A 27,914-nucleotide genomic window follows, 5' to 3' on the forward strand; every position below is an offset into this window, starting at 1 on the left:
TGTGTTATAAACCCTGGAATAACACTCATCTGTGGGAGTGATACAATCCTATCTTTGTATGCTTCAGGCTGGAATTCAACCCTGGAATAATTGGCAGTCAACCTGAGAGACCTGGATAAGGACCCCACTGTATCCCGTATCTCCAGGGCTGTCACTCTGTGTACTGTATTTCAGAGAGTCATGTAAATACACCTAGACCCTAGGGAATGGAGCCTATAAGCATTCCAGTGCTCCAGACCCAGACCTGCTGATACACAACCCTCAGCATAAACTGTATTCACCCTGTAGGACTCAGGGAATGTCTCCTTAACATTTCCCAGCTTGGGACTTGAACTCATGATGCTAAATTTCTGGGTATTAGTCAGGCTAACATATCAGGATCTGGGGAATGTCTTATCCACATAGTATAGTAAAAAGGCCATAAATTTTGCTGCCACAAACTCCAGAAATATTCATATTTGCCTGGTAGAAAAGGGTAGCATGACCAGAAATGTGGATACGGACATCACAAACCCCAGTATGGCTGACAACTCTAGGGACTAAGAACCTATGGAAGCTCATGCCACTTCAAAGTCATACTGTAACATCCACAAAAGGCTGAAGAACGGAAACCTGTGGCACATGTAGACAATGCTGACACTGATTACTAATGAAGAAATCAAGTCTCAAAAACTTCAAAAGATTGAAATCATACCATGCGCCTACCTTCTCAGACTGAAATCAATCTAACTAGACATCAATAATAATAAAAAAGGGCACTGGAAAGTTCACAGGTACATGAAAATTAAACAACATGATGACCAATGCATCATTTTAAAAAATTAAAAAGAGGTCAGAAAATTTCTTAAAACAAATGAATATGAAAACACAACATATCAAAGCATAGAACACAGCAAAAGCAGTATTAAGAGGAAATTTTATAATGACAAGTGCTTACATTTAAATTTGAAAGATCTTAAATAAATGGTCTAATGCTGCATCTCAAAAACCCAGAAAAAGTGGCCAGCACTGTGGTGCAGTGCTGCTCCTCCGCACGCGGAGGAGCCGCACCGGACCGGGCGCTTGTTGTTCCCTTTTTTTACAAGTCCTTTCTATAGTAAAGTAAGAATAAGTAAACAGCAAACTCCCAAAGCAAGAATGAGTAGAGAGAAATGAGAAAGAACGAAGTAACGAACTTCCCCGCGAACTCTCCAACGCACTCTCCAACCAACCCACACCACCATGCCGTCTCTCTCCTCCCATATAGTCCTCTCCACCAATCCCAACTCGGCTGCCCACACGCCGAGCACGCCGCTCTCCTCCAATCAGGAGCAGCTCCCGCAGCCTGTCAAGTTGGTGAGAGGCAGCTGGGTAGAAGCCGCCTACTTCTCTCCCAGCGCCATATTGTGGGAGAGCAGATGCACAGAATAAATCTTAATTCCAGTAACAGTATAGTCCGAATTGCTCCCCACAGATCCCCCTTTCTTTTTATTTTTTGGCGTTGATACGCGCCTGTGTAAAGTTCAGTGTGATCTTCATGCTATTGACTCTTGTTTGTCGTGCTACTTCAGAGTTTGTTGAAAAATGTCCCGTATTCCAAAGATCCCAGGGATTGGTTATTCATTGTTTTCTTCCTCAAATGGAGTTTTCTTCTTCTAGATCTTCTGCTGGCAGGTTTATCAACCGAATTCTTCTCTCAGGGGTCCATATTGGTTGTGCCGCACCCTGTGGAAAAAAACAAACGGCGCCTCGTACTCTTCTGAGTAAGGGGAACGGGCCTTTCCATTGGTTGTCCTGTAAATCCTTCCACATTACCCACTGTATTGATTCCTTATCAACTGATTGAGTATGCATTTCTGCAGGTGTTTTACCGTTCTTTTTCTTGTTCAAAAAATTAATTGTATAAAGAGCTAGGGCCAAGACATCCTTGTTGGATGTGGCCATTTCCCCTATTCCCCCTTTTTGTTTAATTATTAAATTTTTTAAATATAAGTGAGCGCGTTCTACCACAGCTTGCCCCTGTGGATTGTATGGAATACCGGTAATATGGGAGATTCCGAATTCTTTCAAAAATGCAGCAAAACGATTTGATGTATACGCTGGGCCGTTATCCGTTTTGATCACATGAGGAACTCCCCAGGCTGCAAAAGCCTGCAAGCAGTGTTGGATTACTTGTTGTACTCCTTCTTTATTCATGGCTGTGGCCATAATTACACCTGAGTATGTATCTACAGTGACGTGAACACAGCTTTGTCGCCCAAAAGAGGGGATATGTGTAACGTCCATCTGCCAGATATGTCCTGGTTTAAGGCCACGGGGATTGGCTCCCGCAGGAATCTTTGGAACTATGGTAACAACGCACTTTTCACAGGATCTAATGATATCTTCTGCTTGCTTGCGGGGAATATTAAATTTAAAACTTAAAGTGTGGGTGTTAACATGCCATTTAGAGTGATATTCTTTAGCTTGTTCCAAAGCGGTGCATGCAAGCAAGAATCTTGAATAGTGATCTGCCATCATGTTTCCTCGAGTAAGTGGGCCAGGTAAATTAGAATGAGCTCTTATGTGGCCTATGTAAATAGCATGCTCTCTTTGATTTAATAACCCCTGAATTTCACTTAGATAAGAATAGACTGAGGAGGATTTAAGAATAAGGCACTGTGTAGCGAGCATCTGAACTGCATTCACCACATATGCACTATCAGACAAAATATTCATGGGTGCACTCTCTTTGCGTAATACTGTTGCGATAATAGCTAATTCTGCATGTTGTGGAGAAGGGGATGCTGTTAAAACGAAATATCGTTGATTGTTAAATATAGCTGCTCCTGTTCCGCCTTTAGCTCCATCCGTAAATACGGTAACTGCCCCTTGAATTGGATCCCTTCGCACCTTCTGCACCCGTTTTATTGAAACCTGTGTGCAGAAGTTAACAAATGGATGGCGAGGGTAGTGATTGTCAATCTCTATTTGTAGAATGAGAACTATGTATGCCCATTGCCAGCATTCCCTTGTAAAGGCTTCTACTGCCTCTTGAGCAAAGGGAACTACACATCGCTTTGGAGTCTTCCCCGCCATTTCTGTCGCCTTTTTTATTGCTGTTAATATTAAATCGGCCACCGCAATGCCTTGGGTGTATAGTACACGCGGTGCATGTGAATGTGGGTATACAAACAACAAGGGTCCTCCTTGCCAAATGACTGCGAAGGGATACAGCTGTTCCATAAAAATTAATATTTCTAGGGCTTGTTGTGGATCACATCTTTCCATCTGCATTGCTTTAATTTGTTTTTCAATTTTCTGTAACGCCAAGCGGGCTTCTATTGTCAGTCTACGAGGGGAATCAAGCTGGGCATCTCCTTCTAAAATATTGAATAATGGCATCATATCTTCGGTAGTTAATTTACAATAGGGCCTCAACCAATTTAAATTGCCACATAATTTTTGGAAGTCATTAAGGGTCTGTAACCCATCTATTGCAATTTCAAATTCTAATGGGGTTACCTTTTCAGAAGTTACTTTAAGTCCTAAGTACTGTACTACTTCCCCTTTTTGTATCTTCTCTGGCGCTACTTGTAACCCAACTTTTTCCAAATATAATAGCAGCAGCTTATATGCTTCCATTAGGTGACTTTCACTTTCAGCCGTTATTAACAAGTCATCCATGTAGTGTAAAATTTGTACTTTTGGGCACTGTTGTCGAACCGGCTCTACTGCCTGGTCAACATATAGCTGGCATATGGCAGGACTGTTAGTCATTCCTTGGGGAAGCACCTTCCATTCATATCTTTTGTCGGGACCTTGATGATTAATGGAAGGTACGGTGAAAGCAAACCTCTGAGTGTCTTGTTCATGTAGAGGTATGCTAAAAAAGCAGTCCTTCAGATCGAGTACTATTAGTGGCCAATGCTTTGGGATCATAGTAGGAACCGGGAGTCCGGGTTGCAATGCCCCCATGGGTTGCATCTGCTGATTAACAGCCCGTAAATCATGCAACAACCGGTATTTCCCTGATTTTTTCTTTATCACGAATATTGGCGTATTCCATGGGGAGGTTGATGGTTGCAAATGGCCTGCCTCTAATTGTTGTGATACTATATCATTTACCGCAGCCAACTTTTCCTGGGTAAGGGGCCACTGTGGTATCCACTTTGGCTTGTTGTCCAGCCATGACAATGGCAGCGGCTGCATCTCAGTGGCCCCCACGAAAAACCCGTGTCCTGTCTTTTAAAATCGCCTATGGGCTGGGCTAGGTCCCTTCTGCCTTCTCTGGAGCCTAATCCTCTCTCCTGATATCCCTTTTTATACATAATACGCCGTCCTGTAGAACTCTCCAATTGATCCTCATTTGTTAACGTCAGTCCCAATTGTTCTAAAATGTCTCTTCCCCATAATGTGATGGGGAGTGCACTAACATAAGGTTGCACATTTCCCTTGTTCCCTTCTTGATCCTGCCAATGAAGCACCTGAGCACTCCTTGATGGTGTCATGGCCGCACCTAGGCCTACTAAAGTATTATCTCCTGGCTGAAGGGGCCATGACTTCGGCCAATCATTTTCCGAAATTATACTTACATCCGCACCTGTGTCTAGCAGGCCCTGAATCGACTTTCCTCTAATGGTTAAGGTCCACAGAGGTCGATCTGCTAGAGATAGGGACAAGGCTGCAAATTTCTCCCCTTGGGGTCCATGAACGTCCTGCGCTCCAATCATGATTAGTATTTGAGCCACAGGTTCTTCTGGTTTGATTTGAATAATACCCTTTGTAGATTGTATTAGCACTTTTAACTTATCAAAAGGTAACTGAATGACTCCGGTGATGACCATTAGGCCTCTCAAAGCATTTGTTTCTTTTCCTATGATTATTCCAAGTCCGTTATGCTCCGCTGAAATTGCTTCTGCCCTCACCTCTATGGCTTGTGGCCCCATTTGAGGTGTCAGTACCGAATATTCGGTGGCTCGTAACTCTGCGCGGTAAATATTTGGTTTTGGGACCGTGGCACCCACCGATTGTTTTGGCCCCGGGGTGCAGGGGCCCACATTCCGTTTTTTTGCTGTTGACCATATACACCTGATCTTCTTATGGGGCCCGGCTCATTTGGCATCCTCTGGGGATTGCCTGCGCTGTTTATTTTAAAGTAACATTCACTGACCCAATGATTTCCTCTTCTACAGCGTGGGCAAAGGCCTGGTCTTCTCGAGTTCTCTATGCCCTGCCGATCTCGGGCTGGAAATCTGGCCCTACATTCCCTCATTAGATGCCCTTCTCGACCACATCTAAAGCATATACGTCCCCTCATGTTCTGTCTAAATTGTCGGGTTACTGCTACTGCAGCATGTGATCCAGAAACTACATCATCCATGACATCCCTACAGATTTTCAAAAAGGTAGGGATGTCCTTATGCTGCCATGGTCTAAGAGCTTCCCGACATGTTTTATTGGCCTGTTCATACGCCAATCTTTTGACTAAGGGCATTGCTTCTTCCACGGTTTCGAAAATGTTTCCTGCTGCTTCCATTAATCGGTTCACGAAATCAGCGTAAGGTTCGGTAGGGCCCTGTACTATCTTAGTTAGGCTGTGTCTTACTTCTCCTTTTCTGGGTATCACCTTCCAGGCTCTTCTTGCTATCTCTCTCACCTGTAAGAGGACAGCTGTTGGTAATCGGGCCTGCTCATCGGGACAGGCAAATCGCCCTTCTCCATTTAACATTTCCTCATCCCATGCTTGATTCCCTGTTTGATAGTTCTGCTTTGAATATTCTCGCGCAAATTCTTTATAGGCAGCTAGCCACAAGAGGAAGTCACCCCCGCCTAACACCGCCTTTACTAAGTTTCTCCAATCCTCAGGTATTAGGCCTTGCTGCCCGATGTTATCAAGGATTGCCTGAGTGTAACTTGCATGGGGCCCATACAATTGTACTGATTGCTGCAACTCTTTAAGTAATTTATGGTCAAGAGGCGTCCATCCCCTGTTTCCCTGTGGATCCTGAATTACAGGAAACACCTGGCCTGGTTCCTGGTACTGCTCCCAAGCAGGTTTTCTATAAACAGCTCCCCTTTGCTTGTTTTCGGTTCTTGGCCTTTCTAGCTCCTCCTGCATACCTACTCCCTCCATCACTCCTTCTTCCTCCCACTCTTCTTCAATCTCATGGGGAAAAAAGGGGCTTTTCTTTACAGGAGGAAACTTTGGTAGTACCAATGGGCGATACCGGGGTGGTGATTCATCCTTTATGGTTGAATTTGCCAACCTTGTATGGCCAGGCATCTCTCTCAGGGGCGAGGTTCCCTCCTCAGCTTCCTTCTCCCCCCCATAAGCTTCCTGGCTCTCTAAATCCTTCTTTGATTTTCTTCTCACTTGTTCGTTACAATAGTTGCTCGCCTGGCTGTCCTGCCATAATTCTTCCTGCATTTCACTCCCCTCATTAAGCAACAACTCGATCCCTTCCGTGGGGTTCTGAAGCACCTGATCAACGAGTTGCCACAGCTTCAGCACTTCTATCGGTTCCCCAGCCTCGCGCATTTTCCGTCCCACCTGCCTCCACTGCTGTGGAAACCAGGGGGACGTCTCTACGATTGCTCTTACGAATGCATGAATTTTCCTCCCCCCTCGTTTCCCTTGCTTAGAGGAAAAGCTGCGACGAGGTGGGGAGTAGGAAGAGAGAGAGAGAGAAACCATATTTAGCCCATAGATGATCTTTAGGGAGAAACAGAGGATGGTGCCCAGGAGGAGGAAGAGGTAGCCAGTGGGCAAAGAGTAGCCAAAGAACTCCATTGTCTGTACCGTCTGTGACATGTTGGAGCAGTGAGCGTAATGGAAGACCGAGTCTCCCAGACGTTCCCAGTTAATACCTCCTTCCTAGCTTCTAATTTTCTTCCCCCGCGGCTTTTTTCCTAGGTTCTGACTAGCTTTTCACCGGCACTCTTTCCGTCCGGCCTTCCCCTAGGCTCTTTGCTAGTCTCTCTCTCCAGTAATTTCCCACTTCTTCCCGGTCTTTCCCTCCTAGGTTTCCTATCCGAGTCACGGCACCACTTGCTGCTCCTCCGCACGTGGAGGAGCCGCACCGGACCGGGCGCTTGTTGTTCCCTTTTTTTACAAGTCCTTTCTATAGTAAAGTAAGAATAAGTAAACAGCAAACTCCCAAAGCAAGAATGAGTAGAGAGAAATGAGAAAGAACGAAGTAACGAACTTCCCCGCGAACTCTCCAACGCACTCTCCAACCAACCCACACCACCATGCCGTCTCTCTCCTCCCATATAGTCCTCTCCACCAATCCCAACTCGGCTGCCCACACGCCGAGCACGCCGCTCTCCTCCAATCAGGAGCAGCTCCCGCAGCCTGTCAAGTTGGTGAGAGGCAGCTGGGTAGAAGCCGCCTACTTCTCTCCCAGCGCCATATTGTGGGAGAGCAGATGCACAGAATAAATCTTAATTCCAGTAACAGTATAGTCCGAATTGCTCCCCACAGTGCAGTGGTTTAACACCCTGGCCTGAAGTGCTGGCATCCCATATGGGCACCGGTTGGAGACCCGGCTGCTCCACTTTCTATCCAGCTCTTCTTCTTCTTCTTTTTTTTTTTTTTCTTTTTGGACAGGCAGAGTTAGACAGTAAGAGAGAGAGAGAGAGAGATAGAGACAGTTATAGACAGTGAAAGAGAGAGACAGAAGGGTCTTCCTTCTGTTGGTTCACTCCCCTATTGGCTGCCACAACTGGCACTGTGCCAATCTGAAGCCAGGAGCCAGATGCTTCCTCCCAGTCTCCCATGTGGGTGCAGGGACCCAAGCACTTGGGTCATTCTCCATTACCCTCCCGAGCCACAGCAGAGAGATGGACTAGAAGAGGAGCAACTGGGACTAGTACCCGGTGCCCCAACCAGGACTAGAACCTGAGGTGCCAGCGCCACAGGTGGAGGATGAGCCAAGTGAGCCATGGTGCCGGCCTCTATCCAGCTCTTTGCTATGGCCTGGGAAAGCAGTGGAATATGGCCCAAGTCCTTGGGAACCTGCACCTGTGTGGGAGACCTGGAAGAAGCTCCTGGCGTCAGATCGGCACAGCACTGGTCGTTATGGCCAATTGGGGAGTGAACCAGTGAATGGAAGACCTCTCTCTCTGCCTCTTCTCTCTGACTTTCAAAAAAAAAAACCAAAAAACTCTGACTTTCAAAAAAATATATAAATCTTTAAAACAAAACACAGAAAAAGAAAAACAAGCCATAGGCAAAAATTAGCAGGGCACAAGAAAAAATAAATATAAGAACAGTCATAAATGAAATTGAAACTAAAAGAATATTAGAGATATAAAACAAATAGCTGGTTCTTTAAGAAGATAAACAAAATAGAAAAGCCTTTATCCAGAGTAACAAAAGAAAGAAGAAAAAAACCTCAATAAATAAAATTTGAGAAGAAAAGTAGATGTTACAGTTGATACTACAGAATATGATGGGTCATAAAAAGCTGCTATGAACTGTGTGTTAACAAATTAAAAGCCTCAAGTAAATTCCTGAATATGTGTAACATATTAAGATTAAACAAGGAAGATATAGAAAATATAAATAGGCCATAGGAAGAAATACTACTGAAGTAGTAATTAATAAAAGTTTCCCAACAAAGAAAACCCTAAATTCTATAAAACATTTAAAAAGGAATAACTCAAATACTCTTCAAATTATTGCAAAATATTTTAGAGTATACAAAACTGTAAGGGGCCAGCACTGTGGCAGAAGCAGGTAAAGCCCTGGCCTGAATGCCAGCATCCCACGTGGGTGCTACTTTGAAAATTTGAAGCCTGGCAGCTCCACTTCAGATCCAGCTCTCTGCTAATGGCTTTGGAAAGCAGTAAAAGATGACCCAAGTCCTTGGACCCCTGCACCCATGAGGAAAACCCAGAAGAAGCTCCTGGCTCCTGTCTTAGGATTGGCTCAGCCCTGGCCATTGCAGCCATTTGGGAAGTAAACCAATGGATGAAAGACTCTTTCTTGCTCACTCTTGCTTTTGCTATTTCTCTTACCCCTCCCCTACCTCTGTGTAACTTCCTTTCAAGTAAATAAATATTTTTTAAAAAGAAAACTATAAAATACTTTTCAGAAAGCTGGCATTACCAATACCAATACCAAAGACACAGCACAAAAAATAAAACTACAGACCAGTATGCTTAATGAACATAAATGCAGAAGTTTTCAACAAAACATTAGTAAACCAAATCCAAAGCTACACCAGTGATTATACATAACAGTAAGTTTGATTTCATCTAAAGATGCAAGGGTGATTCAACATTTGGAAATCAAAAACCTTATAAATCACATCAACAGAATGAGGGAAAAATCATGTGAGCATTTTAAGAGACACAGAAAGCAGTTGATAAAATCGAATATCTCTATAATAAAAAAAACCTCTACAAATTAGAATAAAAAGAACACATCTCAAAATTATAAAGCCTTTATGAGACAGACCAACAGCTACTTTTATACTGAAAAATATAAAGCAGAAATCACTTCTTTTCAAATATGGAATAAGAGAAAAATGTCCATTTTTCACCAGTCTTATTCAGTATACTGTTGGAAGTACTAGCAAGAACATTTTGGAGGGAAAATAAATAAGGTAATTAAAATTGGAAAGTAGTAATTCAAAATCACCATATTTGGGACCAGCTCTGTGGCATCGTGGGTAAAGCCACCGCCTGCAGCATGAGCATCCCATATGGTCACCAGTTGGATTCTTGGATACTCCACTCATGATCCACCTCTCTACTGATGCACCTGGGAAAGCAGCAGAGGACGGACCAAGTGCTTGGGCCCCTGCACCCATGTGGGAGACTTGGATAAATCTCTAGCTCCTGGCTTCAGACTGACCCAGGCCTGGTTGTTGCAGCCATTTGGGGAGTGAACAAATAGATGGAATATTTCTCTTTCTATGCCTTGCCCTCTCTGTAATTGCCTTTCAAATAAATAAACTTTTAAAATTAACATTTGCAAATTTCATGATGTTGTACCTGGATGAAAACCAAGCACTACAGCAAAAAGCTGTTAGAATTTATAAATCAGTTCAGTGAAATCACAGTTACAAAGGGAGCAAACCAAAACAGTAGGATTTTTATGTACCAACAATGATCTCACTGAAAGAGACATCAGGTTTGAAATCCCATTCACAATATCACAAACACAATCCAATATTTAGGAATAAATTTAACCAAAGAAATGAAAGATCTCTACAATAAAATTTATAAAATATTGATGAAAGAAATCATCAAGGACATAAAAATGTGAAGATATTTCTTGCTCATGGATTGTAAGATTTATTGTCATTAAGAATCTATAGCATCTTAAGTATGCATTCCGTGCAATCTCTGTCAATATACCAATGACATTCTTTATAGAAGTAGAAAAACAATCCAAAAATATGTATTAAAATACCCAAAATAGCAAAGTAAACTTGAGCAAAAAAGCAAAAACAAAAATAAAAACATGCTGGACATACACAGAAAGACTAATACCACAGGTTCTCCTTCATATGTGGGAGCTAAAATCACCAAAAAGAAATGCCTGTATATATTTTGATGAAAATACAATGTTTTCTCAAACTTCGTTTAAAATCTTTGTCAAACAAACTGATAGGAATTATGTACTACTGTATATTTTTTTAAATAACACTTGAAGATATTACATAGATTAGTCCTTCCTTGTTTCATTTCTCGTATGGGTATGCATTTTCTAGTCTGTCTGTGTCCTTTAAAATTGTTTCCTATTTGTGTCTTCTTTGCTTTTTTTTTTGGGTGGGGAAGGGTTTTTTTTATTATTTTTTATTTAATGAATATAAATTTCCAAAGTACAGCTTATGGATTACCATGGCTTCCCCCGCATAACGTCCCTCCCACCCACAACCCTCCCCTTTCCCACTCCCTCTCCCCTTCCATTCACATCAAGATTCATTTTCGATTCTCTTTATATACAGATCAGTTTAGCATACATTAAGTAAAGATTTCAACAGTTTGCTCCCACACAGAAACATAAAGTGAAAAATAATAGATGATTTTTTAAATGATGATGAAATCAGATCAGACCTATTGTCATGTTTAATCCCAGTGAGAGACAAGTTGGGAATTCCTAATTTCTTTTCTTTTTTTTTTATTTTACAGAAGATCAGTTTAGTATACATTAAGTAAAGATTTCAACAGTTTGCACCCCCATAGAAACACAAAGTGAAATATACTGTTTGAGTACTCGTTATAGCATTAAATCTCAGTGTACAGCACATTAAGGACAGAGATCCTACATGAGGAGTAAGTGCACAGTGACTCCTGTTGTTGACTTTACAAATTGACACTCCTGTCTATGGCATCAGTAATCTCCCTATGCTCCAGTCATGAGTTTCCAAGGCTATGGAAGCCCTCTGAGTTCTCCGACTCTTATCTTGTTTAGACAAGGTCATAGTCAAAGTGGAGGTTCTCTCCTCCCTTCAGAGAAAGGTACCTCCTTCTTTGAAGACCTGTTTTTTCCACTGGGATCTCACTCACAGAGATCTTTCATTTAGGTTTTTTTTTTTTTTTTTTTTTGCCAGAGTGTCTTGGCTTTCCATGCCTGAAATACTCTCATGGACTTTTCAGCCAGATCGGAATGCCTTTAGGGCTGATTCTGAGGCCAGAGTGCTGTTTGGGACATCTGCCATTCTATGAGTCTGCTGTGTATCTCGCTTCTCATGTTGGATCACTCTCCCCTTTATTTATTCTATTGGTTAGTATTAGCAGGTACTAGACTTGTTTATGTGATCCCTTTAACTCTTAGTCCTTTCATTATGATCAATTGTGAAATGAAATTGATCACTTGGAACAGTGAGATGGCATTGGCACATGCCACCTTGATGGGATTGAATTGGAGTCCCCTGGTATGTTTCTAACTCTACCATTTGGGGCAAGTCAGCTTGAGCATGTCCCAAATTGTACATCTCTTCCCTCTCTTATTCCCACTCTTCTGTTTAACAGGGATCACATTTCAGTTAAATTTCAACACATAAGAATAACTGTGTATTAATTACAGAATTAAACCAGTCATATTAAGTAGAACAGACAAAAAATACTGAGAGGGATAATGTATTAAGTTGTTCATTAACAGTCAGGGCTATGCTGATCAAGTCACTGTTTCTCATAGCGTCCATTTCACTTCAACAGGTTTCCTTTTTGGTGTTCAGTCAGTTGTCACCGATCAGGGAGAACATATGGTATTTGTCCCTTTGGGACTGGCTTATTTCACTCAGCATGATGAGTTCCAGATTCCTCCAATTTGTTGCAAATGACTGGATTTCGTTGTTTCTTACTGCGGTATAGTATTCTAAAGAGTACATATCCCATAATTTCTTTATCCAGTCTACCGTTGATGGGCATTTAGGTTGGTTCCAGGTCTTGGCTATTGTGAATTGTGCTGCAATAAACATTAGGGTGCAGACCGCTTTTTTGTTTGCCAATTTAAATTCCTTTGGGTAAATTCCCAGGAGTGGGATGGCTGGGTCGAATGGTAGGGTTATCTTCAGGTTTCTGAGGAATCTCCAGACTGACTTCCATAGTGGCTTGACAGTTTGCATTCCCACCAACAGTGGGTTAGTGTCCCTTTTTCCCCACATCCTCTCCAGCATCTGTTGTTGGTAGATTTCTGTATGTGAGCCATTCTAACCGGGGTGAGGTGAAACCTCATTGTGGTTTTGATTTGCATTTCCCTGATTGCTAGTGATCTTGAACATTTTTTCATGTGCCTGTTGGCCATTTGGATTTCCTCTTTTGAAAAATGTCTATTGAGGTCCTTAGCCCATCCCTTAAGTGGGTTGTTTGTTTTGTTGTTGTGGAGTTTCTTGATCTCTTTGTAGATTCTGGTTATTAACCCTTTATCTTTGCATAGTTTGCAAATATTTTTTCCCATTCTGTCGGTTGTCTCTTCACTCTCCTGACTGTTTCTTTTGAAGTACAGAAACTTCTCAATTTGATGCAATCCCAATAGTTGATTTTGGCTTTGATTGCCTGTGCCTCCCGGGTCTTTTCTAGAAACTCTTTGCCTGTGCCAATATCTTGAAGGGTTTCTCCAATGTTCTCTAATAACTTGATGGTGTCAGGTCGTAGATTTAGGTCTTTAATCCATGTTGAGTGGATTTTTGTGTAAGGTGTAAGGTAGGGGTCTTGCTTCATGCTTCTGCACGTGGAAATCCAATTTTCCCAGCACCATTTATTGAATAGACTGTCCTTGCTCCAGGAATTGGTTTTAGATCCTTGATCAAATGTAAGTTTGTTGTAGAAGTTTGGGTTGGTTGCTGGTGTTTCTATTCTGTTCCATTGGTCTATCCATCTGTTTCTGTGCCAGAACCATGCTGTTTTGATTACAACTGCCCTTTAGTATGTCCTGAATCTGGTATTGTGATGCCTCTGGCTTTGTTTTTGTTGTACAAGATTGCTTTAGCAATTCGAGGTCTCTTGTGCCTCCATATGAATTTCAGCATCATTTTTTCTAGATCTGAGAAGAAGGTCTTTGGTATCCTGACTGGAATTGCATTGAATCTATAAATTGCTTTTGGGAGAATGGACATTTTGATGATGTTGATTCTTCCAATCCATGAGCATGGAATATTTTTCCATTTCTTGGTATCCTCTTCTATTTCTTTCTTTAAGATTTTGTAATTCTCATCGTAGAGATCTTTAACGTCCTTGGTTAAGTTTATTCCAAGGTATTTGATTGTTTTTGTAGCTATTGTGAATGGGATTGATCTTAGCAGTTCTTTCTCAGCCATGGCATTGCTTGTGTATACAAAGGCTGTTGATTTTTGTGCATTGATTTTATATCCTGCCACTTTGCCAAACTCCTCTATGAGTTCCCATAGTCTCTTGGTAGAGTTCTTAGGATCCTCTAAGTAAAGAATCATATCATCTGCAAAGAGGGATAGTTTGACTTCTTCCTTCTCAATTTGTATTCCTTTAATTTCTTTTTCTTGTCTGATGGCTCTGGCTAAAACTTCCACAACTATGTTAAATAGCAATGGTGAGAGTGGGCATCCCTGTCTGGTGCCAGATCTCAGTGGAAATGCTTCCAACTCTTCCCCATTCAATAGGATGCTGGCCGTGGGTTTTTCATAAATTGCTTTGATTATATTGAGGAATGTTCCTTCTATACCAATTTGCTTAGAGTTTTCATTATGAAAGGGTGTTGAATTTTATCGAATGCTTTCTCTGCATCTATTGAGAAAATCATATGGTTTTTCTTCTGCAATCTGTTAATGTGGTGAATCACATTGATTGATTTGAAATGTTGAACCATCCCTGCATACCAGAGATAAATAATCCCACTTGGTCTGGGTGGATGATTTTCCTGATGTGTTGTTGTATTCTATTAGCCAGAATTTTATTGAGGATTTTTGCGTCTATGTTCATCAGGGATATTGGTCTATAATTTTCTTTCAGTGCTGCATCTTTCTCTGGCTTAGGGATTAAGGTGATGCTGGCTTCATAGAAAGAATTTGGGAGGATTCCCTCTTTTTCGATTGTTCTGAATAGTTTGAGAAGAAATGGGATTAGTTCTTCTTTAAATGTCTGGTAGAATTCAGCAGTGAATCCATCTGGTCCTGGGCTTTTCTTTGTTGGGAGGGCCTTTATTACTGTTTCAATTTCTGTTTCAGTTATGGGTCTATTTAGGTTTTCTCTGTCTTCATGGTTCAATTTTGGTAGATTGCATGTGTCCAGGAATCTATCCATTTCTGATAGGTTTCCCTGTTTGCTGGCATACAAGTCCTTGTAGTAATTTCTGATGATTCTTTTTATTTCTGTGGTGTCTGTTGTTACGTTTCCTTTTTCATCTCTGATTTTATTGATTTGGGTCTTTTCTTTGTTTAGTTAGTTGGGCCAATGGGGTGTCAATTTTGTTTATTTTTTCAAAAAACCAGCTCCTCGTTTGGCTGATTTTTTGTAATTTTTTTTTGGATTCAATCATGTTAATTTCTTCTCTGATTTTAATTATTTCTCTTCTTCTACTAGATTTGGGTTTGGTTTGCTGCAGTTTTTCTAGGTCCTTGAGATGCGCTGAAAGCTCATTTATTTGGTACCTTTCCAATTTCTTGATATAGGCACCTACGGCTATAAACTTGCCTCTCAATACTGCTTTTGCTGTATCCCATAAGTTTTGATATGTTGTGTTGTTATCCTCATTTACTTCCAGAAGGTTTTTGATTTCTCTTTTGATTTCTTGAATGACCCAGTGTTCATTCAGGAGCATGTTGTTCAGTCTCCATGTGTTTGCATACTCCCTGGGGTTTTCTGAGTTGCTAATTTCCCACTTCATTCCTTTATGGTCTGAGAAGCTGCATGGCATGAATCTAATTCTTTTAAATTTGCTGAGACTTGCTTTATGGCCTCGTATGTGATCAATCCTAGAGAAGGTTCCATGCACTGCTGAGAAGAATGTAAAATCTTTAGATGTAGGATTGAAAGTTCTGTAGATATCTGTTAGATCCATTTGGGCAATAGTGTCAATTAAATCTGCTGTTTCCTTGTTGATCTTCTGTCCGGATGATCTGTCTATTTCTGAGAGTGGAGTATTGAAGTCCCCCAGTACTATTGTATTGGAATCTAAGTCTCCCTTTAAGTCCCTTAACATATCTTTTAAATAGACCGGAGTCCTGTAATTAGGTCCATATGCATTTATAATAGTTACATTTTCCTGTTGAATTGAACCCTTAATCATTATATAGTGCCCCTCTTTGTCTCTCTTAACAGTTTTTGTATTAAAGTTTATTTTGTCTGATATTAATATGGCTACACCTGCTTTTTTTTGGTTTCTGTTGGCATGGAATATCTTTTTCCAACCTTTCACTTTCAGTCTGCATGCATCTTTGTTAGAGAGATGTGTTTCTTGTAGGCAACAAATAGTTGGGTTGTGTTCCTTGAGCCTATCAGCCAATTGGTGTTTTTTAACTGAAGAGTTAAGACCATTTAATGTTCAATGTGACTATTGATACATAGTGACTTTGCCCTGCCATTTTCCCGGAGATATTTTCTAGTAGATGCTTTGAGCTTCCCATTCTCTTTTACTGGTGGTTTTTCTTCCTTTCCCTTCTTTCATATTGATGGCCGTGTTTCTGTGTTTCTGAGTGTAGCACATCTTTAAGTATCTTTTGCAGGGCTGGATGAGTGGCGGCAAACTCTTTCAATTTCCATTTGCTATGAAAGGTCTTTATTTCACCTTCATTCACAAATGAGAGCTTAGCAGGATATAATATTCTGGGCTGGCAATTTTTCTCTCTTAGCACCTGTGCTATGTCTTGCCATTCCCTCCTAGCCTGTAGTGTTTCTGATGAGAAGTCTGCTGTGAGTCTGATTGGAGATCCTCTGAGAGTAATCTGATGTTTCTCTCTTGCACATTTTAGGATCTTTTCTTTATGTTTCACTGTGGTAAGTTTAATTGCCACTTTTCGTGGTGAGGATCTCTTTTGGTCATGTTTATTGGGGGTTCTATGAGCTTCCTGTACTAGGATGTCACTGTCCTTCTCCAAACCTGGGAAATTTTCTGCTAGTATCTCACTAAAAAGGCCTTCTAATCCTTTCTCCCTCTCCATGCCTTCAGGAACTCCTAGAACCCGAATGTTGGGTTTTTTAATAGTATCCTGAAGATTCCCGACAATATGTTTTAGATTCCTAATTTCCTCTTCTTTTCCTTGGTCTGACTGTATCCTTTCCTGTTCTCTCTTCTAAGTCCGATATTCTCTCTTCTGCTTCACCCATTCTGTTTGTAAGGCTCTCTATTGTGTTTTTCATTTGATCTATTGAATTCTTCACTTCAGTCACTATCACAGTTTTCTGTTGTACTAGTTGTTTCATTTCATTTTGATTCCTCCTTAATATTTCATTTTCACTAGAGAGATTTTCTTTTTTTTTTTTTTTTTAATTTTTTTATTTTTTTTTTTGACAGGCAGAGTGGACAGTGAGAGAGAGAGACAGAGAGAAAGGTCTTCCTTTTGCCGTTGGTTCACCCTCCAATGGCCGCCGCGGCCGGCGCGCTGCTGCCGGCGCACCGCGCTGATCCGATGGCAGGAGCCAGGAGCCAGGTGCTTTTCCTGGTCTCCCATGGGGTGCAGGGCCCAAGCACTTGGGCCATCCTCCACTGCACTCCCTGGCCACAGCAGAGAGCTGGCCTGGAAGAGGGGCAACCGGGACAGAATCCGGCTCCCCGACCGGGACTAGAACCCGGTGTGCCGGCGCCGCTAGGCGGAGGATTAGCCTAGTGAGCCGCGGCGCCGGCCACAAGAGAGATTTTCTATCTTGTCCATTAAGGATTTCTGTAGTTCAAGAATTTGTTTTTGAGAACTTCTTAATGTTCTTATCAATTTTTTGAGATCTGCTTCTTGCATTTCTTCTATGTCATCATCTTCATAATCTTGAATTGGGGTGTCTTTTTCATTTGGGGGCGTCATGGTGACTTCCTTGTTTTTATTACCTCGGTTTTTGCGTTTGTTATTTGGCATATTGGAGATATTTGGTTTCTTCACTGTGGTGCTTTTTCTTGTTATACTAAGACTCTAGATTAAGTGGACTGTCTGTTTTTGATGGAGCCTTAGAGGCTTGAGATGGTTGTGGCCTGAGAGCTCTGTTTGGTGTGCCAAAGGTGATACTCCCAGGTTAGGCATGGTAGATCTCTCTCTCTCTCTCTTTCTTTTTTTGATTCAAAAGGGAAGTAATTCCGCACAGCTGAACAAAGTTGGAGGTAGTTAGCAGGCTAATGATATACCCACAGGAGCCAGAGATTGGAAGCTCTTTCCCGAGGACCACACAGGGAATCTGTTCTGCCCTCAGGGTGGGCTCAGATTCTCTTTCAGTCTCCCACTGGGTTGCCAAAGTTACGGAATTGTAGCATCTCTGGAGAGTACTCATGTGAATTCTGTGGGTTCTCTCCCCCACCGTCTCTTTTTTCATAGTCTCAGTTCAGTAGCACCACAAATTTACTAGGTCCTAATCTCCTGTTAATTCGCCCCACCCAGAGTCAGGTTTTTCTGCTAGGCTCAGGGCCGATGCAGACCTGAGGTCGCTCTGCTTATGACGTAAGTCCAAGATGGCGCCTGCTCTTTGTCTTACTCGCCCTTGAGAGGTGAGCAGAGAGAGAGAAACCTGTGTCCGTACCAGTCACCTTTTTTTTTTCTCTCTCTCTCTCTCTTCCAGTTAGCCTGGTGAACTTTTCCCCCCCAGGGGTCGTTCCCTCTAGTCTCCTCTCCCGGCTTGCCTGCCAGTGTCTCGGGTTATTGAGGTTCGGCTCACCTCGCATTCCAGCGCTGGTCTGTTGAGTCTGCCACTGGTGTCCCGAACTGTGGGCTCCCACGCTCTCCATGCAGGTCCACTGTGAATCACACGTTCCGGAAGAGTTTCTTCTGCTGTTTCTTCCCCTACTCTTCCTTGAATCTGCAGTATCTCCACTTTTATTAAACTGTCTCTACCCGGACTATCAGTGTGCTCCCTTCCTATTCCACCATCTTTCCTGTACTACATTTTTTATTTCATCTTAAACTATTACCCTTTTTCTGCTTTTTATTGTTTGTATTATTTTCCTATCTATTTCTGTTATTATTTTGAGCTTGGATCAGGAACATATTTTTAGGCTATTAACACCGCTTAAAACCAGGAATGTTGGTTTTAAATTAAAAAAATCTAAGAATTTTTAAAGCACTATTAGATAATGAATTTTCAGAAAGCCTGAAGCCTTCCCCCAAATATACATTGTGTGTGTGTGTGTGTGTGTGTGTGTGTCTGCATGTATGTATGTATGCTGATATTTGACTTTTCATTCTAGTTTGAAATGTGTTCCTCTAACAATGGGAAATTGTAAGCAAATCAGTCACTGTAGTAGCCTTCCAGACTAAAATGATTTGATAGTTTCAGTGTGAACCACAGCATTTCAGTGTTTTTTTTTTTTCAGTTTTTTGCCTAAGAGGTAGAAATATTTTCATGTAATTACTACTTATCAAAGATGCCATTCCAGCATTTAGAATATAATCATAAATCTCTGTTATGTTGTCATTATTCTGACCTTTTTTTACTGGGTTTAATGTTATAAAATAATATGATGATGCTTGCTTTCATTCTATTTAGGATTTCAAAAGGTAGATTTTGTTTGTCATGTTCTTGTGGTAGCTGATCATCTTCCTTTGTCTTGGTTAAAAGAAATATCAGAATTGGCATTAACTGAAAAGTGCAAATATTTTTAAACTAAAAGATTAGTATGCTTCAGGGATAGCAGTTTTATTGATTTCATGATGTCATCATAGTAAAATATACCATTATTGTTTCAAATACAAAAAATCAAAAGCCTTTCAATGATGGCATGCCACCATTTGCTAGCACATCCTAATGTCAGAAATATAGGAGAAGTACACATCTTAGACTGCAAATATGTTAATTTGTATTGAAATGTCATGAAACCTTGAATGATAATGATGTAGCATTTATGGGGATTTTAAGCATGAACGTATGAAAGTGGAATGTTTTTGCTTGCTCTGAGTTTGGATATAACTCTGGTTTTAATTATCCATGTCCTATTGTTTGCTGGAGTTTATGTGTAATTCTTTCATTAATATATCTCAACAAACCATGCTTTTTTCTCCCAAACTTTTCTCTACTCATCGTTTCAGTTAATTTCATTCCTGTTCTTTATGATCTCTTTTTTTCAACTGTTAAAACTGACCCTTGGCAGGCGCCATGGCTCAATAGGCTAATCCGCCACCTTGCGGTGCCGGCACACTGGGTTCTAGTCCCAGTCGGGGCACCGGATTCTGTCCCAGTTGCCCCTCTTCCAGGCCAGCTCTCTGCTGTGGCCCAGGAGTGCAGTGGAGGATGGCCCAAGTGCTTGGGCCCTGCACCCCATGGGAGACCAGGATAAGCTCCTGGCTCCTGCCTTCGGATCAGCACGGTGCGCCAGCTGCAGCGCGCTGGCTTCGGCAGCCATTGGAGGGTGGACCAACGGCAAAGGAAGACGTTTCTCTCTGTCTCTCTCTCTCACTGTCCACTCTGCCTGTCAAAAAAATAAAAAATAAATAAATAAAACTGACCCACCTTTTCTCTGTAGGTCGTATTTCCCCCTTTTATACTCTCAGTGTCACTATGCTAGTTGAGGTAACAATTTTCCATCCCTTTTGTGTGTTGCCACAGTAATTTTTAAATAGTGTTTCTCTCTTCTGATTTCTAAAAAAATTAACTGTCTTCTCTGTTTAGATATTTTTAATCACTTATGTTATATATATATGCTGCCTCCTGCCCGCCCCCTCCAGCCCCTCCTGGTTCCAGGCGCCCCTCCTGTGCTTGTGTCCATGCACGTGAAAGCACGCGTGTCCCTCTCCCCCTTGCTCACGGGTTGGTCTGGTGGCAGGGGCCCTGAGGGAGGTGGAGACACTTAGAGGATGGAAAGCATAGTCTGGGCGTGCAGAAGGCTAACAAGGGAGGCAGAGCTGGCTTTGACCTGTAACGGGGAGGCACGAGCCAGTTCCCAAACGGGCTTCCATTTTCCGTGGAGGCAAGTGCAGGTGACAGCCGCTGGCCCCTTGGTCTGTTTATGTGAAACCAGTTCCCGCAGCCCTTGTGGTCTCTCTCTATTGTTACTACAGTTTTTCTTTTCGTTGTTATTTGGGGTTCCTTGTGTTCTGTCTCTCTCTCCGACTCTCCACGCCAGACCCGCAGTGCTGTGGGGAGGAGCCGTGACTAACCAGGCTGCGGTGAGATGTAGCAGGAATCGCTCCCAGCAAGCCGCGGGGCCGGGGCTGCCGCCGCAGTAATCGCTATGGAGTTAAAGCTTTATTTAGCCTTGATCTGTGCCCCCGCCCCCGTAGTAAGGTCTTGCCACATTTTATTAGTGAGGTTGAGAGATGTATTACTTGTTTGTTGTTCTCGTCCCCTCCCCGAGTATTAAACTGTGAAGTTTGTGATTTGTTTAAACTCTGGGTGAATCGTAGCTTACTTTGCATGTCCAGCTAATTTGTTTCCATACATTTTGTTTGATTATTCTCTCTCTCCTTCTCTCAAGGCTTTTACAAAAAAAAATATATATATATATATATATATGTGTGTATATATATGGATCTTCTGAAAAGTTTTTTGAGGTGCAAGTTTTTTTTTGTTTTTTTTTTTTTGTTTGTTTGTTTTTTGTTTTTTGTTTTTTCTCTCTGATTAATGGACACGATGCTGAGAGTCAATCACTACAGGAGGAAGCGTCTGGCTGTGAGAGCGAAGTCCCCAGGGCGGTCTCGCACGCAGCTCGGTTGCCCATTCAGAAAGATTCGTCAGACGTTCGTCTCTTTCCTCTCCCCTCTCTCTTCAAGAAGGAAGTTGATCCTATTGATTTCAGCCCATGCATTAAACAGGAAACAATAATAAATGTGTAGAATTCATATTTTTCTAAAGAGAACTTAAAAAACTGCTGCTACACGTTATGTACAAAACTGGTTTATGCCACATGAACAGAGAATCACAAGTTTGGTTTTGGTACTTTTTGTTCCTCTTTGTATTCAGTTGTATAGAACTTCCAGATTCAGAATGAAAAGAAAGCTGTTCTGTATCAAACCATCTAAAGCAATAAATGTTATATTTTAAAAACGGAAAAAAAAAGGTTAAAATTCCTTACACTGCCATGAGGTTTTTTTATATTATAATTTTTTGTTTGTTTTTGTTTGTTTTACAGGCAGAGTGGACATTGTGAGAGAGAGAGAGACAGACAGAAAGGACTTCCTTTTTGCCGTTGGTTCACCCTCCAACAGCCGCCGCAGCCAGCGCACTGCGGCCGGCGCACCACACTGATCCGAAGCCAGGAGCCAGGTGCTTCTCCTGGTCTCCCATGCAGGTGCAGGGCCCAAGGGCTTGGGTGATCCTCCACTGCACTCCCGGGCCACAGCAGAGAACTGGACTGGAAGAGGTGCAAGCAGGACAGAAATCCAGCTCCTGGACCGGGACTAGATCCCCGTGTGCTGGCACCACAGGTGGAGAATTAGCCTATTGAGCCGCAGTGCCGGCCTTATATTCTAATTTTATATTTGCTCTATTTCATTGTTATTTCAGGAACTGTGAAGGGAGTGCATGGTGATTTTTTCTATTTTTTATTTTCTGGGATTTTTTCTTAGCTCTGGTGTCTTATTGACTCACTTTTCTTGAGCATTGTGGTTATCTTCTCCTTAGTTATCAAAGATAGCAATAGCCCTGATCTCTTTTTAAGCAAGAAAAGAAAAGCATTAAAAGACAGAGCATGTAGTTCACTTGGTCAGATGACTTTCCTGACCTCCTGTGGTTTGTCTTGGTCTTTGCTGTACAATTCTCTTTCCTCATTAATTTCTTCATCTTCCCATTACTCAGCAAAAGAGTGATTCCACAGCCATTTTCCTGTATTGATTGGGACTCAGAGTAAGTAAGACGAAAAGTGGAGGGGTTCAAGAAGCTAATGTTAAATGCTGTGTAGGTAAAAGATTCTGGGAAATTCTCTAAACAAGCAGATTATTCCATATGTAAAGTTACTGGGACTGTAAGTAACTGTAGAATCTTCTGCACAGTATATCAGGTGCTGTACTATCATGATCTGTATGATAAGATGTAAAAGCACTTATTTTCTGTGTGTCTGTATATCAATAAATTCTGATGGATCAATTAAAATTCACATATTTTACAGAATTACTTCATCCATTTCTTTTAATTTAAAGAAACATCATTTTGGAGGGTTGGCGCTGTGGCTCAATGGGTTGACACCCTGGCCTGGAGCGCCGACATCCCATATAGGCATAGGTTCTAGTCCCAGCTTCTCTTCTTCTGATCCAGCTCTCTGCTGTGGCCTGAGATGGCAGTGGAGGATGGTCCAAGTCCTTAGGCCCCTGTACCCACATGGGAGACCCGTAGGAGGCTCCTGTCTCCTGGCTTTGGATTGGCACAGCTCTGGCCATTGTGGTCATCTGGGGAGTGAGCCAACGGATGGAAGACCTCTCTCTCTGTCTCTACCTCTCTCTGTGTCCCTGTCTTTCAAATAAATAGAATAAATCTTAAAAGAAAGAGAAATATCATTTTCACTTTTATGGAAAGGGGAATAACTGCTGTACAATGAAAAGGAAATTCCCTCATCAATAAAACTTAAAAATATTCAGAAATCATTTACTGGAATATAGTATGTTCTTATGTGTTTGATTATAGATGACACAAATACACTATCTATATTCTGTTTTGGTTAAAATTTCTGCATGTGTGACTTCATTTTTTCCTTATAACCCCAATTCTTTTAGTATCATAAGATGGAAAATGAGTTCTATATAGGCCTCAATATAGGTTATTATTGGCAAGGACTTGTTTAGTTTTCCTGCTCTAAATATTCAAATGTTATAACTTTAGAAAGAAATATATTTATTTACTATACTAATGCCTTTCTAAAAATTTTGTAAATCTCTATCTTCCTTTGTATATACTGATAATACTTCTGTTACGCTGCTGGAATTTACAGTTGTGTGTAATGCTGAAGAACTGAAACTGTCTTGTTCACAGCTTACAGGACTGAGCATGGCAACTTTACTGGAAGCAAGGTATATACCCTACATACATTATATGACTCTTGCAAAAGCATATATTGATACATAAAAGTCAAGTAAGTGTAAATTATGATGCTTTCTTAGGTGAAAAGAAGTCAATAAATGCTAATGATTTAAGAGTCACAGGCATTTAGAATTAGAGGGATCTTATAATACAGCAATACACAATTCTTCTTAAGTGCTGAAACTTAACTAAAAAGTGATCGCTGTTAAATATAAGAGTGGGAATAAGAGAGGAAAGAGATGTGCAATTCGGGACATGCTCAAGCTGACTTACCTCAAACAGTAGAGTTAGAAACATACCAGGGGATTCGAATTCAATCCCATCGAGGTGGCATGTACCAATGCCATCTCACTAGTCCCACTGATCAATTTCTGTTCACAATTGATCATAATGATAGGACTAAGAACCAAAGGGATCACATAAACAAGAATAGTGTCTGCAAATACTAGCTGATAGAATCAAAAAGGGAGAGAATGGTCCAACATGGGAAGTGAGATACACAGCAGACCCATAGAATGGCAAATGTCCTAACAGCACTCTGGCCTCAGAATCAGCCCTTAAGGCATGCGGATCCGGCTGAAATGCCTATGAGAGTATTTCAGGCATGGAAAGCTAAGACACTCTGGGGGAAAAAAAAACCTAAATGAAAGATCTCCGTGAGTGAGATCCCAGTGGAAAGAATGGGTCATCAAAGAAGGAGGTACCTTTCTCTGAAGGGAGGAGAGAACTTCCACTTTGACCATGGCCTTGTCTAAATATGATCAGAGTCAGTGAACTCAGGGGGCTTCCATAGCCTTGGCAGCTCATGACAAGAGCCTAGGGTGATTACTGAGGCCATAAACAAGAGTGTCAATTTGTTAAGTCAACAACAGGAGTCACTGTGCACTTACTCCTCATGTAGGATCTTTGTCCTTAGTGTGCTGTACATTGAGATTTAATGCTATAACTAGTACTCAAACAGTATTTTTCACTTTATGTTTCTGTGTGGGAGCAAACTGTTGAAATCTTTACTTAATGTATGCTAAACTGATCTTCTGTATATAAAGAGAATCGAAAATGAATCTTGATGTGAATGGAAGGGGAGAGGGATTGGATAAGGGGAGGGTTGCGGTTTGGAGGGACGTTATGGGGGGGAAGCCATTGTCATCCATATTCTGTACTTTGGAAATTTATATTCATCAAATAAAAGTTAAAAAAGAAAACAAAACAAAACAAAAAATAATAACATTTATACATTTATTTTTAATATGAGGTCAAAATATTTTATTGAGTATAAAGTTAATGGTAAGAAAATTTAGAGTATTTTCATGAACATATAAATTTCATATTAGACTTCTTAATGTCAGTTTGCATTTTAAAGCTTATTGCCTAGTTTATTTCTATAAATAATGTACTTGGTCCCCTGTGCACAGAAGAAGCTGCTGGCTCCTAGCTTCAGACAGGCCCAGCTCTGTCCATTGAAGCTATTTGGGTAATGAACCAGTAGATGGAGTCTCTCTCTCTCTCTCTCTCTAATAAAATTAAAAATAAAAAGTTTTATTCTATCTATTTGAATAGCAGAATGATGGGAAGGGAGGAAGGGAGAGAGAAAAACTGATCATCCATCATCCATCCATCCTCAAATGGCTGCAACAGTTAGGTTGAGCCAGACTGAAAGCAGGAGCCAGAAACTCAATGATCTGGGTCACCCATGGGGTGATAGGAGCAAAAGTATTTAAGTCATTTTCCACTGCTTCCCCAGGCACATTAGCAGGGAGCTGGAATAGAAGTGGAGTAGCTGAGACTTAGAGGTAGTAGCTCACCACACCAGTACCACAGCACTGATCTCATTTTCCTTAGAGATTTATTTAGTTGAAAGGAGGCTGACAGAGAGAAGGAGAGACAGAGTGAGAACTAACAGATTCTTAATCATTTCCAGGGTTCAATATAAAGAAAATTATTTGCAGTTTGGAGCTGACATTGTGGCTCAACATGTTCAACCACTGCCTGTGATGCCAGCACCACATAAACATGCCAATTAATTTGGTTATTTACTTGGCAGTATGAAATATCTGAATATTTGAAAATTTTGAATCGTATTAATTCAATTGGGTTTTAAGATAAGATGTTATATCATATTTTAGCTCTTATAATGTTTTAAGTGATGATATTTTAAAGGCTTTTTCTGTGTTCTATCAATAATGATAATGGTTTGTTTTTTACAGTGACCATAGGATTACCATTTAAGGCAGTATTAGGTAAGAATACTCAACAGAATAATTTCCCAATGAATTATAGTATATTAGGATATTTTTAAATTGAAAAAAATAGGATTTCTTTCAGAGCTCATACATAAGTTATATTCAATATTGAAGATATTTACACTTTTATCACTTTGATTTAATTATTTGGCAAACTAAGTGATAATAATTATATACTATTACAGCTTTTTTAAATTGAAGACATTTAATGATGAAATAATATTTGTTTTAATTTCCGTACTCAAAATCTCAGAGAAAGTATTTCATTATTTATCAAATTCAGGAAAGTGTCATACCTAATATGGAAAAATTAGTGTGTAATAAAATGGAGTTTTTCTCATGTTTTCTTGGAAGTCTCATAGAAAAACTTTTAATTACATCAATCAAAATTTTCTCAGCCTTGTAAATTCTGGAAATCATTAGGTATTCTTTGCTGTTCCTACTTAATATTACCATACATTAGAACCAATGGGATATTTAACTATTTTTTAAAAATAAAATTGAGGATCTGGCATTTGGTATAGCTAGTTAAGCCACCACCTGCAATGCCATCATCCTATATGGATGCTGGTTTGTGCCTCAGCTGCCCCACTTCTGATCCAGATCCCTGACAATGCATCTAGAAAGTAGCAGAAGATGACCCAAGTTCATGAGACCCTGCCACCCATGTGGCACCCAGAAGTTCCTGGCTCTTAGCTTAAGCCTGGCCCAGCCTTGGGTGTTACAGTCATCTAGGAAGTGAATCAGCAGATGGGAGCACTCTCGCTCTCTCTTTTCCTTCTCCTTCTCCTTCTTCTCCTTCTGTAACTCTGCCTTTCAAATAAATAAATCTTTAAACCTAAAGAAAACAAAAATACTTTTTGCAAGTTTTCTTAAATGGCATATTTAATTATAAAGATTCCAGCAATGGATAGAAAAATCATAATATCATAACAAGTCGTGCCAAATATACGTATTTGGAAGCATAAGATGTAGGTATATTTTTGAAAGAATAAATAAATATGGAACAAATTATTCAAAGACTCTGTTTTCTTTCTTTTTTCTGTTTTCTTTCCTCTTCTTTACCCAGCCTCCATCTTTGAAGCCTGACACCATTTTACTGATGCTGGAAGAAGAAATGGGAAATTTCTAACAGAAGTCTGTATTTAATGTCATTAGCTTTGGTAGAACACTACTAAATATATAATTAATATTTTAAGTTATAACAATTGTAAAACATAAAAATAAAAATACTATACCCTTAGGTTAAATGAATTGGGATAAATAAGTGCATTTCCTCTAGCTACCTCCCCTATACCTGTAGAGATTAGCATTAGGACATTTAAGAAGCCATATTGTGCTGGAGCAGAGAGAAGAGGAAAGAAACAAACAGAAGTCAGGAGATGTTAATAGTTTTGGATGTTGGGAGGAACAGCTAAACAGAATTCTATAATTAATTTAGAATGTTTGATCCAAATTTGTGAGGGCTGTGGTGAGTGCTTGGATTTAAGGAGCATAAACTCTTATTCCTTTCAACAACCTTATTCAACAACATGATTGCTGATTCTTCATTCTAACAGAAGATTTAGAGATTTGCTCTCAGGAGAGCTAGACAAAGAAAGTCCTCATAGAGGACTGCACTATCAAAGATGAGACACTATTTTCAACACATTTATCTCCAGAGAATTGGTTTAAATAGATGATGTGACCTATACTGACTGATGTTTGGACATCCTACAACAACGGATCTCAGGTTCTACATAGTCCCCTACAGTGGGTTAGCCATATGACAACCCTACATAGAATTTATAAACAGGTGTGTGTGTGTGTGTGTGTGTGTTCACTTTTAACTGTTTACAGAATCCCTTTCTGCTTGGAAAATAACCTATTAAAGTGAAATTTTGGCATTAACCTTATTTACTATGTCTAGTCAACTCTGCACCTCATTGAAAAGTGCTCTGGAGATCCAGAGGTGTTCTTTTTTATAATTCCCTTTCTAGTATTTTCACCATTTGAAATTTATAGATATCCAACTATAATGAGATCATTTTCAGGTAGAATCACATAGTTGTGCTCCTTATAGATGTTTTATTTTCTCTTTCTATTTAATAGTACTTAATTCTGGAAATTAAGCATTATCTGAAATGCTTTCAAAATTGGCAGCAA

At 40.6% G+C, this 27,914-nt stretch overlaps 1 long non-coding RNA gene across 4 annotated transcripts in view; it reads left to right on the forward strand.

The window, feature by feature from the left end:
* Positions 1-27,522, forward strand: part of LOC127485349 (uncharacterized) — a 35,525-nt gene extending 8,003 nt beyond the window's left edge. Inside the window, exons 4-7 of one of the 4 annotated variants that reach the window (XR_011381179.1) lie at positions 21,650-22,362; positions 23,441-23,519; positions 25,734-25,766; positions 26,839-27,522. This is a non-coding gene — a long non-coding RNA (uncharacterized lncRNA). The remainder of the gene's footprint in view (positions 1-21,649; positions 22,363-23,440; positions 23,520-25,733; positions 25,767-26,838) is intronic. The other 3 variants (XR_011381178.1, XR_011381180.1, XR_011381177.1) reach the window with 3 other exon arrangements.
* Positions 27,523-27,914: the final 392 nt, after the last annotated feature.

Source organism: Oryctolagus cuniculus, chromosome 12, assembly GCF_964237555.1.
Source record: "Oryctolagus cuniculus chromosome 12, mOryCun1.1, whole genome shotgun sequence".
Lineage (NCBI taxonomy): Eukaryota > Metazoa > Chordata > Mammalia > Lagomorpha > Leporidae > Oryctolagus > Oryctolagus cuniculus.